Genomic DNA, 14,903 nt, shown 5'->3' on the forward strand with positions numbered 1-14,903 from the left:
CCCCAATTCGGCCTTAGGTTTTACTGTCCTTTTAATCTTAAAAATTTCATCTATCTCTTCATGCCAGCGCTGATTAAGCAGCGTATACCTAAATATACGTAAGACTCGTTCACCAATAATTCAGGTGGTATGCGTTAATTTTATCAGTAGGTGCTTTCGTCAGAGCAAAATCGAGCGTGCACGAGTATCCCATAGCGTGTATCGTTTTTTTTTTTTTTTTATTTATTTTTTTTATTGCTGTAGATCATCCGAATGAAAAATTCTCCGAATTGTTTAGTTTTCTGTGAGATATAAACTCGGAGGGTAAAGCGCAGATAGACTCATACACAAATATATATATATATATATATATACATATATATATGTATGTATACTTCATTCCTATGTGCATAAAAATTACCTCCTCCAAAGATCTAGGCGGGCTTTTGTTGCTCCGGACCGCGAACGTCCTGCATACACCACAGGTTATATACACTTGTCGGCGAAATACAGAGAAGATAAAAGGTGCTCAGTTTATGTAGTATCTCCGAGGTGTGATGTTAAAAATAAAAGAATTAGAAGTATGTATATACGAGAAATAAAACACTGACAAGTTAATATATGACGTGCCGGAGCTGGAGTAGAATGAACATTTCTTTTTTCTTTCATTCCTCTTTATTTTCTCTTTCGGTTTGTTTTCCTTCTTTTTTTCCCCCCAAAGCTTTAAGGGGTGTCAAGGCGATTCCTATTCAGCGTTACATAATGGATAAAGTCACGCATGTATAGTTGAGCTGTCGTTGAATGCAAGTTATTCAAACATCTATACCTACATATATATACATACTCGTGAAGTTATGCTTGTAATATTCCGAGCCCATTTAACCGTGCCCATAAGCGTTACTAACTCAGGACATTTCTTCTTAAGCTGCGATGACATCTGATACAGTTGATCCACTTTATACACCTTCGCATAATGCCTCACACATGTCGTCACCTTCATAGGCATCGAGACGCATCCATGCACTCATAACCCAGCTATTGATATTCAACGAACGGCGGGAGCTGCAGTTGAAAACAAACTCGATGTAAGTATTACGTGTCTACGTCTGTAGTGGTAGCGCGATCAGAACTCAACCAATACACCAGCTGCCGCGGACCAATAACAAACGGGTTAATTGTTGTAATTGATCGTTTTGCAACTAAGCTTTTATCGGGTACCGAAGGATCCGATTCATCGTTGCGCTGCGATGTTAATTATCGATGAAAACGGCTGATTCGGTAATTATGCATATAACGTGTACGATAGTGAATAAAATCGTAACAAAGGTCAAAGATCACACATTTCTCTGGGCACTGACGGGGAATAATCGAAATATACCGATGCGGCTGGTACCTACAACGACAACTATCATATTTTATTATAGATTCTGGATTTTGATTGCGATGAAGAAAATATTTCTGCTCAAACAGACAGGAGGTACCTCGAGCTCTTGGAAGAGAACCACATCCCAGGCAAACTATCATAGCTGTATGCACGAATACTGTGATGAAAGAATACCGCAAAGGTGGCGTATCGTTGGAATAGAAAATTACCGCTGTAATTCGAAGGATCGAGAGACACATTCCGAGATCGTCGGCTGTATGGAGATCTCCCTGCAGCCGTACGCGCGGATTCGGAGATCTGATCAGAGGTGCCGCCATGTTTGCCGGGCGGCGATAACACAGGAAACGGAAACTAGCGGAAACAAAGCCTCGACAAACAGGCTGTGGTACCTCCAAGGAATATTACAAGGGTAAACAGACTGTAGCTATCGCTGCGAGGCGTTCGCCTCGCGTCAAATATTGTCACATCCACCCGGGCAATAGTCTCGTGGAGTACGAACGGGCGAACGCTGCAGGCTAAGAGCCCTGACACAGGGACCGCACCCAGATAACGAACCCGATCGAGGGGGTGGCGAATTACCAGGTAGGACCGTCGGACGACAGCGCAGATTTCGAGATAACGCGACATGCCCGAGGAGGGAAAACAATACAAATAGGCTCCGGGGAGCACGGCACTGTATATCCGGCGAGCCCCATCAGGCCCCTTCATCTATAAGTCCCCGTTGCCCGCAGGCGTCACCTCGAAACCACCAAAATAGCTTTCCCTCGTTAAAGTCATTTCATTTTCTTTTCGCTCCAATGCCACGCCCAAAAACCTTGCACTGACAAAGTGGTCACGATCCTCGACTTCTAAGCCTATATCATACCTTGTACCTATATCTTATGGAAAGGTATATGCCGGTTAATTTACCGGTAATAAATACATTGTACAGCAATCGGTGAAATTACACGATTTACCCCCTAAGAATGAGGTGTCCTATTTACTGGTAGAACATAATGACTGCTATTGGACACTTTCTTAGTCATAAAAACCTGTCCCGTCGATATTATTTCAATAGTAAGGCGCCGTGCAGCTTAGGCACTGTTAATTGCTTTCCTGAAAACAATATTGCAACGTACGACTTTACCCTACTAAGAAGTTTCAGGTAAAGTAAGACGTGCCGCGTTTATAGATTTCATCCGTCGGAACGAGGTCACACTTTATAACCTACCCTTACTTTACAACCTGAAGACAAAAGTTTGGAACTTCGTCGCAGATATTGAATATGTGTATAACACACTCGACTCGATCAGCTTCGGTGTGAACCCTCGTCCTGAAATGCATATAGACATCAGGAACACCGTACCGAGTGGCATTTCGAACGAAAGCTTCTGTTAAGTCCGATGATGGACGTGACTAATTATCGAGTTCGACTCCCGGACTAAATACTGGGTAGGTATACCTGAGGATGAATGAATGGCGCACGGAAGGAAATTGAGACACGATATAACACAGGCGTAGCTTGAAGGTTATTAACGGCGATAGTATTTTTTTCATTAATTATTGTTAGTTATTAGTTCCTAAATTAACGAGCTTGAGTATTAGTTCCTAATTGAACGTGCCTGAGTATACACATTAGCCAACAATTTAAGACAGTAACTAATAACTTGAAGCCGTTGAACCTCACGCGGCATGGACAAACATACCATGGATTATTGGGTGCTTTCGTAAAAATCAAGGTAGGATTTTGAGGGCGATACTCATGATCTCCTGATACGAGTCATTGCGCATAATGGGAAGTGAGGACAAACTTTCTATCAATACATGTAACCCATAATAATAAGTATAATAGCGTTTTAATTTTATGTTACCAACGTTTACGTACATATTTTCTATGTCTGACGATTGGTGAAAAAATAGTAGACCAAAACAACAGATTTCGCGTATTCCAGGGATATAAATCTCACTATTATGCCTACAGAGCTCGCTCCAATCTTGTAACATGTCAAGGATTGGAGAGGCTTCGATCAATGGTAAACACACATACGAGGGCGCCAAACTCGTGTGGCTCCGACACTCGAAGAGGAGGATTCGGGTATCTTTCGGGCGCGGCCGCCATCGGGGATAGATTTGTCACCGGGTTCGCTTCTCGGTCCGCGGGTATCACGCGTGCAAACGAACGCGGGGACCGGCCTCGACGGGAGGGCCTCCGGGGCCGGAGGAGGGCCAAAGTAGGAGGACTGGAGGAAGGAGCTTGGTCTCTACGTATACGCTATACGATGATAATATCTGTCCCCCGCGACGGCGGCGACATCAAAGCGCGGTCCTATCCCCCCACCCCTTTAGCCAAGTCCTCCTCCCCCTCCCCTTCGAACCCCTCCTCCCTGCTTCTCGCCCTCTCCGTCAGCATGTGATGCTCACTGGAATAGCAGTCACGAGCCACGGGCATTGTGTTCACACATTTCTGTAATGGGTACACGTATGTAACATGGGCTCATTATGCGGCATAAACCGACACTTGGATGATGGTGTATACTGCGGTACAGTGCCTGGATGGATTCAAGAATCAAGGGACGTACCCAGTGGAAGGCCATGCGGCTCACGCAACGAAATCCAAATCTACAAAGACAACCAGCAATTAGGTAGTGCGAAAAGGTATAAAAGTATTCGGAAAAACCGATACGTTTCGATTGGAACCGATGCATGGATTTGACGATCAAGTTGAGAATATCTCCTTCAGTCGCGCTAAGGTTAAACGTAGTATTATTATACCTACTAGAATTATACTAGTATTAAGATTTGTCTACTAGCTGTGTTCACCCATTCGGTAGTCTCTTACGCCTATCTGCAGAGTGCGCATGAATATAGAAAGATACTTGCTGTGATTTTTAATCGCGGTCACAGTAAACACTTTAGAGTTTGGTTAGGAAAATACGGAATTTCGAGTAAGGAAAGTGAGGACGCTTTACTGCGGAGAATCCGAAGCGCGTGCCAACACATGCCTAATACTTTCACTTTAATTCTGCACTACAGAGTATAAAAAAATATTATTTGTAAATTGCGGCCGAATTGCCGACGTTATTTGTGTAATAACCTAATATGTACAGCTACTTTTAAGTTACACCTACGCCTGAAAAATTGAATAACTTTGTTGGCAGGTTGGTATAATGAATATACATATACGTAGTTTCACTTTTATGACCCTCTGATTGATTTTACGGATCATCCCAAATTTTTGCAATTTCACTCGAGATGTATCCTCAGTATTTCACCACCGTCTGCTGGCCTACAGGCGGTTCTACTAACAGCTATACCTTGTATGGTATGGCATAATATTGCACTGGACCGTATTATGGCACACCATAGTAGCCTGGTTTACCGCAGTCTACTCAAGATGATCACTTCGGAGAACTCGTTCCTCCTTTAGCTAGTACCTACGTAATAACTTCATCACGACGGGACTCCAGAGCGTACAAATTTGCAGCTGCAGAAGAAGAACTCTTTAGTCTGCAAAAGCAGTTGCCACATTGCCAGATTTGGAGTAACCAAACGATGAATTCAATCGATTTCGACTAAAACTACGGTTTATAATTTACGTAACGTAATTTATTTTTACAATTTTTAATTAGCGCACGATATAAAATCCCATCTGCGGCACCTCTAATCATCAGATCGCCAAGTAATTACGCCAAGTGCAAACAGTATATGGAAATACGATGGCTTAAAATGCGTCGCCTTTAATTGGCAGTGACGTAACTCATCATTCCGAGGCAGAGCAATAAAACGCGAAAATAAAACCCGTGATGATCCGCATCGGATTCCGCCAAATGAAAACTCATCAGAACAATATTACCCGCGCGTAATTTGTGTTAATCCTATTTTTATTGCGGTTCAGCAAGTACGTAATCAACATTTTATACACGTATACACCTACCCTCGATATTTTTTTATTACCCATCGCTAGGACGTCGTCGGCGCTCGTACTCTTTCGTCCTATCGCATCCTTGAACATTGCATTACCGAAATATTAAAATCCATAAATAATTTTAAACCACAGTCGTGAACAAAGCCTTAATAACGCAAGGCACGCCCGACTGACGATGAGTTTGTTCGCATTTATAAGTATAGGATATGAGGCGCGTTGAAGCCGCACCTTTGCCTTAATGTACCGTCCGATCCGCCCGCTCGGTACCCACACTGCAACTCTCAAATAAACGCACTCCTCGAGACTTTATAAAAGTGCAGCGCGTCTGACATGCCTGCAAAGAAAATTGGTAAAGAATCTCGAAAAGAGGACTCGATCCTCGAGCGTACTTGACTAGTAGACAATCAAGCCTTCCCCACCGAAAATAGTATATTGTGCAACAAGGAGGCAAACTCGGTCATTTCGCGATGAGCCTAAGTTTGCAACACGAATCGAAGGTGATCCAAAGACGAATATTGCAAATAGCGGAGGCGAAAAGACCGCTTTATATGAGTTAAGAGGAGTTAAAAGTTGTCTTTTCAGTATTCCGCGCACGCGCATTCGCAGACTCACTGTACCGTCGTAGAAACGAGTACTTTGCGTACGGAAACCACGCGTGTAAAAACGCGTAAAACATGCTCGCGTTACATAAACGTTGTCTTCTTTTCGCCTGCGGAGTAACGCGTGGGGTCGCCTTTCGACCCTGGTTTCAAGGTGCGTGCACAGAGAGCGGATGTGGCGCTGGGCTGGACAAAGTAAATATTTGACCCGGTTGACACCTCGGGTGTTTTTCTGGCCGCACTTCCCGAGGTGGAGCGCTTCCTTTGTCTTAGGACGACAGCATCTCGTCCGTATTGGCAAATAAAGAAACATCGCGCGTCCCTTATCTCGCTTCCAAATCCCGCGGCCGTTAGAGGGGGTAAATTTGCATACCGGTATTTCGGACGCGGTGCAGATATGTTGACTCGTGCGCAAATAACCTCGCAACCACCCGAAATCCGGTGCAGCCGTGGAGCTCGGTCAACCGGGTTTTGCCTTCACCTTTGGGGGAAAATAATTGCAGGTACGAAACTCGCCGGCTTCTCCGGCAGGTACTGTTTCAGCCTCCGTAAAACCGAGGATCCGGACTCTAGGCCGTAAGGGTACCCCTGCCTCCCTGCGGGCCTCCTCTAGACATTTTTCACTCTCTCTCTCTCTCTCTCGCTCTCTCTCTCGTCTGCGTTGCAGCGTCACTTAACGGATTCGCAGCCAACCTGCAGCCGAGGCGCGACGCAACGCTTCCCATTCATACAACCGACCACTTTTAACCTCCATTCAAAATTTGCTCAGCTGTCTAATTCCGGCCATTGAACACTGCGCGCCGCGAGGAGGGCTTTGGTCCGTGTTTCAGCTCGCGAAGTTATACAAATTGATTTTCCTCGCTCGGTCGGACGCCCCCAGAAACTTGGACTTTACGAGACGGAGAGTCTATGGCAGCCTTCTCTTCTTTTCCTAAATTGCCCATTTAACCTTACACAAAGCCTCATTCACTATCCGTATACCGAACGCTCAAATTTTCATCATTTCTTTCAGTCCAAACATATAACAGACTTGCGGGAGACTCGGGAAAAGCGGGTTACAGGTACCGACTCAGGGTACAGCCCCTTACTCGTGTTACAATTCTAACGGAAAATACCAATCAACCACAAAATATCCACTTGAGGATTTGAAGAAGCGAGAATATTTTCATATTATTTATACCTAATACAGCTATACGTGTACGCAACTTAAATATGATTGCTGCCGAGAAGAGAGAGAATACTTTTACGAAATAAAACCTAACATTTCCGAGTATCCATCTAAACATACGCCGTATAAAGTTCCGGTACATTTTACGATTGCCTCATTGATCCCGGAATATTTTTGCAGCTGATTCGGCAGTCAAATGCCGCCGGGCGTAATGACGTACAAAAAAAGTACACAACCATTCGTACCGCAATATAGATCTGCGTGGATGTCTCGTTGCACGATAACGTGGAACGAGACATCGACGCAAGTGACGCAATTTTAGGATAAAAATTGAAATAATGAATCACGCGGGCAGAGAGTCAAATTTCCATTCCTATTTCCCACATCTTCAAATAGACGCAACGCAACGCGAGTCGCACTCCGAGACCCGGAGGGTAGGAAATTCGTCGTTACAAGAAAAGTTCGAGGAGCAGGTGTACCCACTCACCATTCTCAGTGTTTACACACAACCTGTCCCTTCGCGCAATGTAAGAGGAAGGACGCGTACGCGCGGTGCGACCGCGGTAATAAAGAGGCGTTAAAGCTGTTAAGTTATTAGTTGTAGGTACCGCGAGACGTCGGAGCGTGGCTGCGATATGAGAGACGCACGACGATGCGTGCAGCAGAGGTAAAGACAGGTATACCGGGTCGTCTAAGCACCTTCGGTTCGGCGAATAGGTAGGTGAGCGAAGGACAAGGGGTAAGGGAATGAGGAACGTGTCATGCGGCTGGAACGCGGCCATGTTTGACTTGGCCTTTGAGTTACTTCGAATTTTTTTCGACGATGCCGAGCCGGCTCTTCGCAGCTCCGCAGTTATCGCCGTCCCGGCCGACGCTCCGCGCAACGCATCGCGTGTCATCCGTCCGACGGAGGAGAGGAATAAGGAGCCACAGAGCCGCACCGCCTCGGAACTTGGGATGTGTTTGACGATTTTCACTCGCTATTACCTTAACGGAGCAATAAAAATCGCCTGGTTGGCGCGGCTTATATTTGCGGAACCGCGGTGTAAGCTCCGCTTGTAAAACCCGAGGCCGACGCTAACAACCGACTATATTATTCGCCGTACCGAACGACTAATCCCCGATACCGTTTTACTTTCGACGATTCACGTTATTTATACACGCCGCAAGCCGTTCGACTTAAGTTGCACCGTGTAACACGGTGTGCCGCGTCGTTACCCATGTATTGTACGGGTAATATACGACTCGGTGTCTGTAATATTGCCTTACAGGCTGTTTGTGCAGCAGTGGCGAGGGGATTTTTTTACTTCTCAAATCTTGACAGTACGTAATTCGGGTTGGAATAGAATTTTAAGCGAAAGGCCTAGATATGGATTATATGCGATATCCTGCATCTTATTACAACAGGAACATCTTAACAGCTGAATAATGATCTTTGGTTAAAAATGTAATTCGTCAAATTCGTGATGGTAGAGGAGGAATTAGTCCACCTTTTGCTTGATTATAATCGGAAAATAAGCTTCTTATCGATTAGTCTTCGTTCTCGCAGGTATGAGGTCTGAATCGCGTTGAAATCCGTTACTGCAGGGTAAGAATATCACGTCTTATGCGTGCTGAATTTAAAAATTACAAACCCGACGTGCAGTGCCATTTACTTTTGTAATATGTGTCACTATACGGAACACGCGGATAGTAAAATAACAGTCACGTATTTTATATGCTGCGTACGTTTCAGAGTCGAAAAGGTGAAGCAGGTACCGTCAACCCACTTTCTTATATCCTTGCAGACCATACTTCAAACAATTATGCGTCTTGTACACGGAACTTACTTTCGTCTGTATACAGTAATAATGCTAAACCTGCACCAAAAACATGGAATCTTGAACAATTTTTTGCCTCACTCTCTCGGGTGTTCTAACTAGATCTGTTTCAGCATAAAAAAACAATATTTTCTTACGAATATTTAAACTGAGAAATTTGTTCCAGTCAATCGCGTGTCGATAGTATGCGAAGAATATTTGGTCTCAAAATTTTTATGCGTCAAATTTCTCGTAATTATGCAGGACGAAACATATTTCCATATAAATTTCACGACACGAGACAAAGTAGGCGAATCTGCCGACCTGTATAACGCGTTGATTGAATCCGGCCGTACGTATATAACGTTACAGGTATACTACGGCTTCGGGAGAATTTATCATTTAGTAGAAAGAAATGTTTTCCTCGATTAAACAGCCTCGCCTCCGTCGTCGTAAAACTTGTCTAGTTAAGAGTTTGATTGGTGATCAAGCGAAACGAACAGTTCTTGTAATTTCGTTGTAATTAGCAGCACGTCGCGCGTGTCCGTGTTTCCTTTTTCGCGCTGAACCACGTGTCGATGGTTTTTATATTTATTCATTGATATATTGATCGCCCATCAATGAAGGAAATATAAGCAGAGGTGATGATCACGCGGCCTGCACTATGTGAGATAAATCTCGCTGGTATACGTATACATTATAGTAGGTACATCAAACCACCTGCACGAGAATGATAGATGAGGCGGACGAAATCGAGTCCTATCATTTAGTACCTATGATTCGACGGCATATCGTGGTCGTGATCGGCGTTTTTCCTCTACATCATTTCCTCGGACTTATCTCGTCGTACGCATTACTATACCTACGAGATTAGTTTGCGTAATCGATTTGTAACAGAAAAGAAGAGACTGGTTGTTTCACATATTTGTATAATTAAAGTCAAAGGCAATGCGAGCTGCTTCCTGCAGATACAAGTCGACGTCCCGTAAGTGAAACACGTGTATAGAAGCCGATAAAAAAAGGCTAACCAGGCAGCCAGCTCGGTTATACTAATCGTTTGTAATAGAATTTTGACAATCTCAGAGGAACGCCGAGTGATGGCTTGTACTATGCTACAGGTACGTATAGAGGTCGATCGTATGCAAAGTGAGAGATAAATTCCTGTCGCCTACGTGTGTAAATTTTTATATATATGTATATATATATATGTATATATATAAAAATTTACACACGTATATATATATATATACATATGTACCCGCGTACAGGTATTGTGAGAGAGACGGATTTACCTGTAACAGGAAAAACAAAATGTCTCAATAAAATGGTGGGTTTTTGGAAAACGGGTCTTGTACCTCCGGTGCGACGGTTGCGGCCGAGTTGTACGGATATCGGGCGGCTAAATAACGACTCGAGACTCGATCGGACATCGCGAGGGCAACGCGAGGATATGTTGGAGCCGTGGAAGAGGACCTCCGGGGACGAGCTACGTGGAGGATTAGCATACGAACACCGTCTTCGAGGAGGTGGTGCACTCGGCGTGAGTGATCGCCCACGCACCAAGGGAGATACCCGCGCTTATGCGTAAATCGAAGGGACGTCGTCGTGTCTATAAACTGCATACGTGCCTCGCGGTTAACCCTGGCCCAGCGCACATATAGGTGTATCGTATTATACCTGTACGAACACGCGGCGATACATGCGTTTCGGGCAGACCTCCGCGCGCGATAATATTCTACAATCTGCGGTACAGAACACGCGTGTAGACCATGCACATCGCACCAATCACCGCTGATCCGGCATCCTTGGGTACTCTACGGCCGTTCGGATGGGTCCGTGCAAAACGTTGGGCAACATCTGTGCATGCGGAGCTACAGGCATGCTGTTTTTCTCACTCTCGGCGTAGTCCATTTACACTGCTCGTAGGTAGGTGTATCTTATACGGGGTGTTCGGTCGGTGTGAGTAAATTGTACGAAATGCTTTAACGCGGGCCGATCTAGGAATATTGCAAAACCTGATCATATGGGAAAAGTCGGACGATTTCGCTCGTCCTTCTCCTTCTCATTCGCACGAGAACGCAATTCAAATATAAGATAATACGATTATCTTCTCATTTTTTCAGCTCGTTATTGTAACGGCGAATTTTACAAGTATGTGGGACGGCCCAAAAAATGAAAAACTTGAAATTTTGGCGGATTATAACGTATTACTTGATATCGGAGAAAGGAACGCAATGAAATAATGAACAGGTTTTTATATGTTTTATGTGTTAGCTATATGAAACGCGTGTAATATTGTTGTACAAATATTTACCTTGAGCAGTGGTCACCCAGTATTTGGAGTAAGAAAAACGGTGCGACTTAAAAGCATAATACCGCCGCCGCGCCGCCGCGGTTGGACTTCGATAAAACCTTTATATCTTTGCTCGGCTCGTAAAAATCTCTTTACCGCGCGGGTGTAAAACTTGGTATAGGCAACGTCGAGGACATCTTGACTCAAAAGCCAGTATTTATGTATCAGAGCTGTAAAGTTTTACCTATATTGTTCATGCATTGCGTGATAATCCCTAATCTTTAGTGCCGATGATCTACTTTTGCAGTATTTTCAGCGCAGCGCTGGAACTCTGTTAAACGACGTGATCGAAATTTGATACTCAATTTTGATCACAAAAATTAAACTCTACAAAAAATGATTTGTGGCGTCGTATAAAGAGCCTAGTGCTGCTACACCATTGCTTATGTAGATATAAATTTATGGAGAAAATTGTATGCATTCGTGCTTCATTTGCGAGATGCTTCAAGGTGGTCGCGTTATGTAAATGGCAAAAAAAACTGGTACAGAAAGCATTGAGTACAAATTGGTAAAAGATCGCCGTGTAGAAAAACATTTATACAACTGTAAGCGTCCCTGAGCACGAATATGACTCAGATTGTCAATCTTAGCTACGAATAAATTCATGGAAGTCTTCCATGCAAAATGTAAATGCTACAACACCTAGGCAGGCACTGGTTGTCAAATTTTCCTGAAGATGGTCGGCGAGGCCCGGCCGAAACGTCGTAAATCATTAAACAGTATCCCACTTTGACCAGCATCGACGAATTATCTCCCTATCTATTTCCCTGGTCACGAATTCATCACAAAAACCTTCAGCTATCAAAATTTCATTTCAAAAACCGATTTAAACATCGTGACCTTGTTCATAAACCCATAAACTCCATAAACCTTGTTCAGGCAAATCATCGTACCGATAAATCCTATATATTTTGTGAAACGTATTAGCTCGATCCTACTTCACAAGTAACTCAGGTCGTGGTCAGATGGTAATTGAGTGACGACCGTCACGCGCAAGCACCTTTACTATCGACAGCGGTCGGTAAAAAAGTATTCGCGATCAAGCAATCACTACCACTGGTATTTGTATGTTTGAAAAATAAATTACCTGGTGAGCAAATACTGCAATACGGAATTACTGCTGCACTTGCTATTTTCCTTGTTTTCTGTTCATAAAATACAACGTGCTTCTTACGTGAGCGGAAATATAGAACTAATAACCGGACCCTCTCGTCTAATCGCAAAAATTTGAGGTTTCTCTCTGCACGAAATAGATTTTCCATACGAAATTTCGACATATCCAGGACGGTAAATACAGGTCTGTTACCGACTCGTAGTCTACCGTACTGAGCATCACAAAAGCACTAGATAATACGAGTGGACAATAAACAACATGAATAGATAATTTGCAAACTATATGTATATGCTCCAAATTCCCAGTCCCAGGGAAATAAGCGTAACCCAAACTCATGCGAACTCACCGACATTGTCGAATAATGGAGGAATTACTTGGATATCTCTGCTCAATTCTGGGGAAAAACAATGAAACTCAAATTAATTTTAAAAATTCAGTTTTAAATGTACTGTATTGAATTATTGAATAATTATTAAAATATGGATTCTTACCTCCTCCAGGCTACTTCATACTTGGATTGCAGCAGTCCTCGTTGCACTGTCCAGATCAAATGAAATCACGCACTTCTAAACTATAATCAGAAAATGACAACATATTACTCATGCTGTATATACGGGTTGGACGTCATATCACTAAAGACTGTCTGTTTAAGAAAAAAAAAATTAATACCCCGCAATATACCAATTCATTTGCAATTGCATTTATGTCGCTGAAACTAACGGCCGGACGTGACGGCTGCGCGCGGCCACCCGTCAAGCAGTAAACGCTAGCACAGAAATTCAAAACACACCAACCTATGCATTTTTTCTTCATGTACGCCTCTATATTGATAATCGTTGTCTGAGATATTATGATAATAGTTGACACATTTTTTTTCGATTGCAAAACGGGTACGGTTAAGGTCGACGCTTATTTTCGTATAGTCCTATGAAACTCGTGACGGCATGCGACTTGGAAGTTGAAAATTTTACAGAATATTCTTCAGACTTACAGAAACTCAAATCAAGTCGAGTTTGCCTGGGGACGGCGTTTTTTGAGTTTAAAAAAGTTGTAATCTATCATCCGCGTAGTCAAAATTTAACGATTTAAAAATAGACTCATATGCTAATTTAAGAAATAAAAGATTGAGGATACGCGACGTCCGGCTGCCAGTTTCAGCGACATATTTCATTTTGCGAACGTGTATCCCTACGAAAGACGCGATTCGAAATCTTCAATTTAAACACGGTCTAAATCATCTAAATTCCAGACCGTCGGCGAGCGTGGTTTAGCCTCAAATTTCGTTCCAATTGCTTGAAGCAATCGACGCCGCGCGGTGTGCGGAAGGAAGTCTTGATTGGTTGGAAGAGCCAGGCGAGCTGGGCGCAGCGTAATCAAATAACCTTTAAATTGCCGAAACACGCAGCGTCAGGCGTAAATTTGAATTTTCTGACGATTTTCAGCCGAACATAATATACGTAATACGTAATATGAAAATCTTGTATTAATTTAGGTTTAAGTTGGAAAATATATTAATAATTGACAAAAAGTTGTCGCAACCAAAGTTGTAGAGAATCAAATTTCCTGCAAGTTTGGTTATCACTATTTGTACTAAAAAGATGAAAATATATGAGTCGCTTGACAAAAACATATTCTATCTTACATTCAAGATGGCGGCCGAAGTTCCTGTACAATCTGGTTGAAACTGTGGAGTTAGACTCCCAATATCCCCCGCCGCCAATTATTGGAGAAATAAAATTGACTGTTTAATGAACGCAGTTTCAATATTACGGGTGATCTAACGCGAAACCAAGGCGTCCACAAGGGATGTTCGAACCGTTCGGCAAGAGGGTTAATACCGATATTTTGTTCTGCCAATTAAAACATACACTCGAAACTGTTGCCATGGTAACGTTCACACAGCACGTTTGAGTTAATCTGCGACCCTTTTAAGTTCCGAACAAATAATAATTGTGATCACTAGCTTTATGCAATTTCTGGGTGATCTGCCTCCCTCCCATACCGCTATGCGCTATCAGAGATAATCCTTATTAATGAAACTTACACATGCCTCCCTTCGCATTCTCACAAAAAATTGGCCTCGAAAAAATAGTCACTGAATAATGTCTCCCAGCTCTCTTGCTATGGCTACGTGAAAACATAATTGAACATGGAGTGGGAAATCGTGCAATGTATGTACAATACATACCTTATACCTGCATAGTTCATTGCAGCGTTCGAATAATCACTTCTCATCCTCGAAACAATCGCGACAAAACAAAAATGGAACATTCTACAGCGAACGGCGTACACAACACATGATTTTTCTACAAATATACAGAAAATATTTAAGAATTTAGTTTCTCGTGAAAAGTACGTAACGGTCGAAGTGCGGTCGTCTTTTGTTAAACTTTGAAAAAATCATTCGCAGCCATACCACGTAAAACGAAGCTCTGGGTAGCTTTAAACTGTTTATTTGAGGATTACTGAGTAAGGGCAGCTACCAGAGACCGGGTTAGCAATAAAACACCGTTAAACTAAACAAAAGTACGTGCAAATTCGGGACGCAGACTCGAGTTATGTTCATACTCGTCGGCATCCCAGAATTCCGTGAGTACCCTGAA

Source organism: Neodiprion fabricii, chromosome 1 (genome assembly GCF_021155785.1).
Source record: "Neodiprion fabricii isolate iyNeoFabr1 chromosome 1, iyNeoFabr1.1, whole genome shotgun sequence".
NCBI classification, from domain to species: domain Eukaryota; kingdom Metazoa; phylum Arthropoda; class Insecta; order Hymenoptera; family Diprionidae; genus Neodiprion; species Neodiprion fabricii.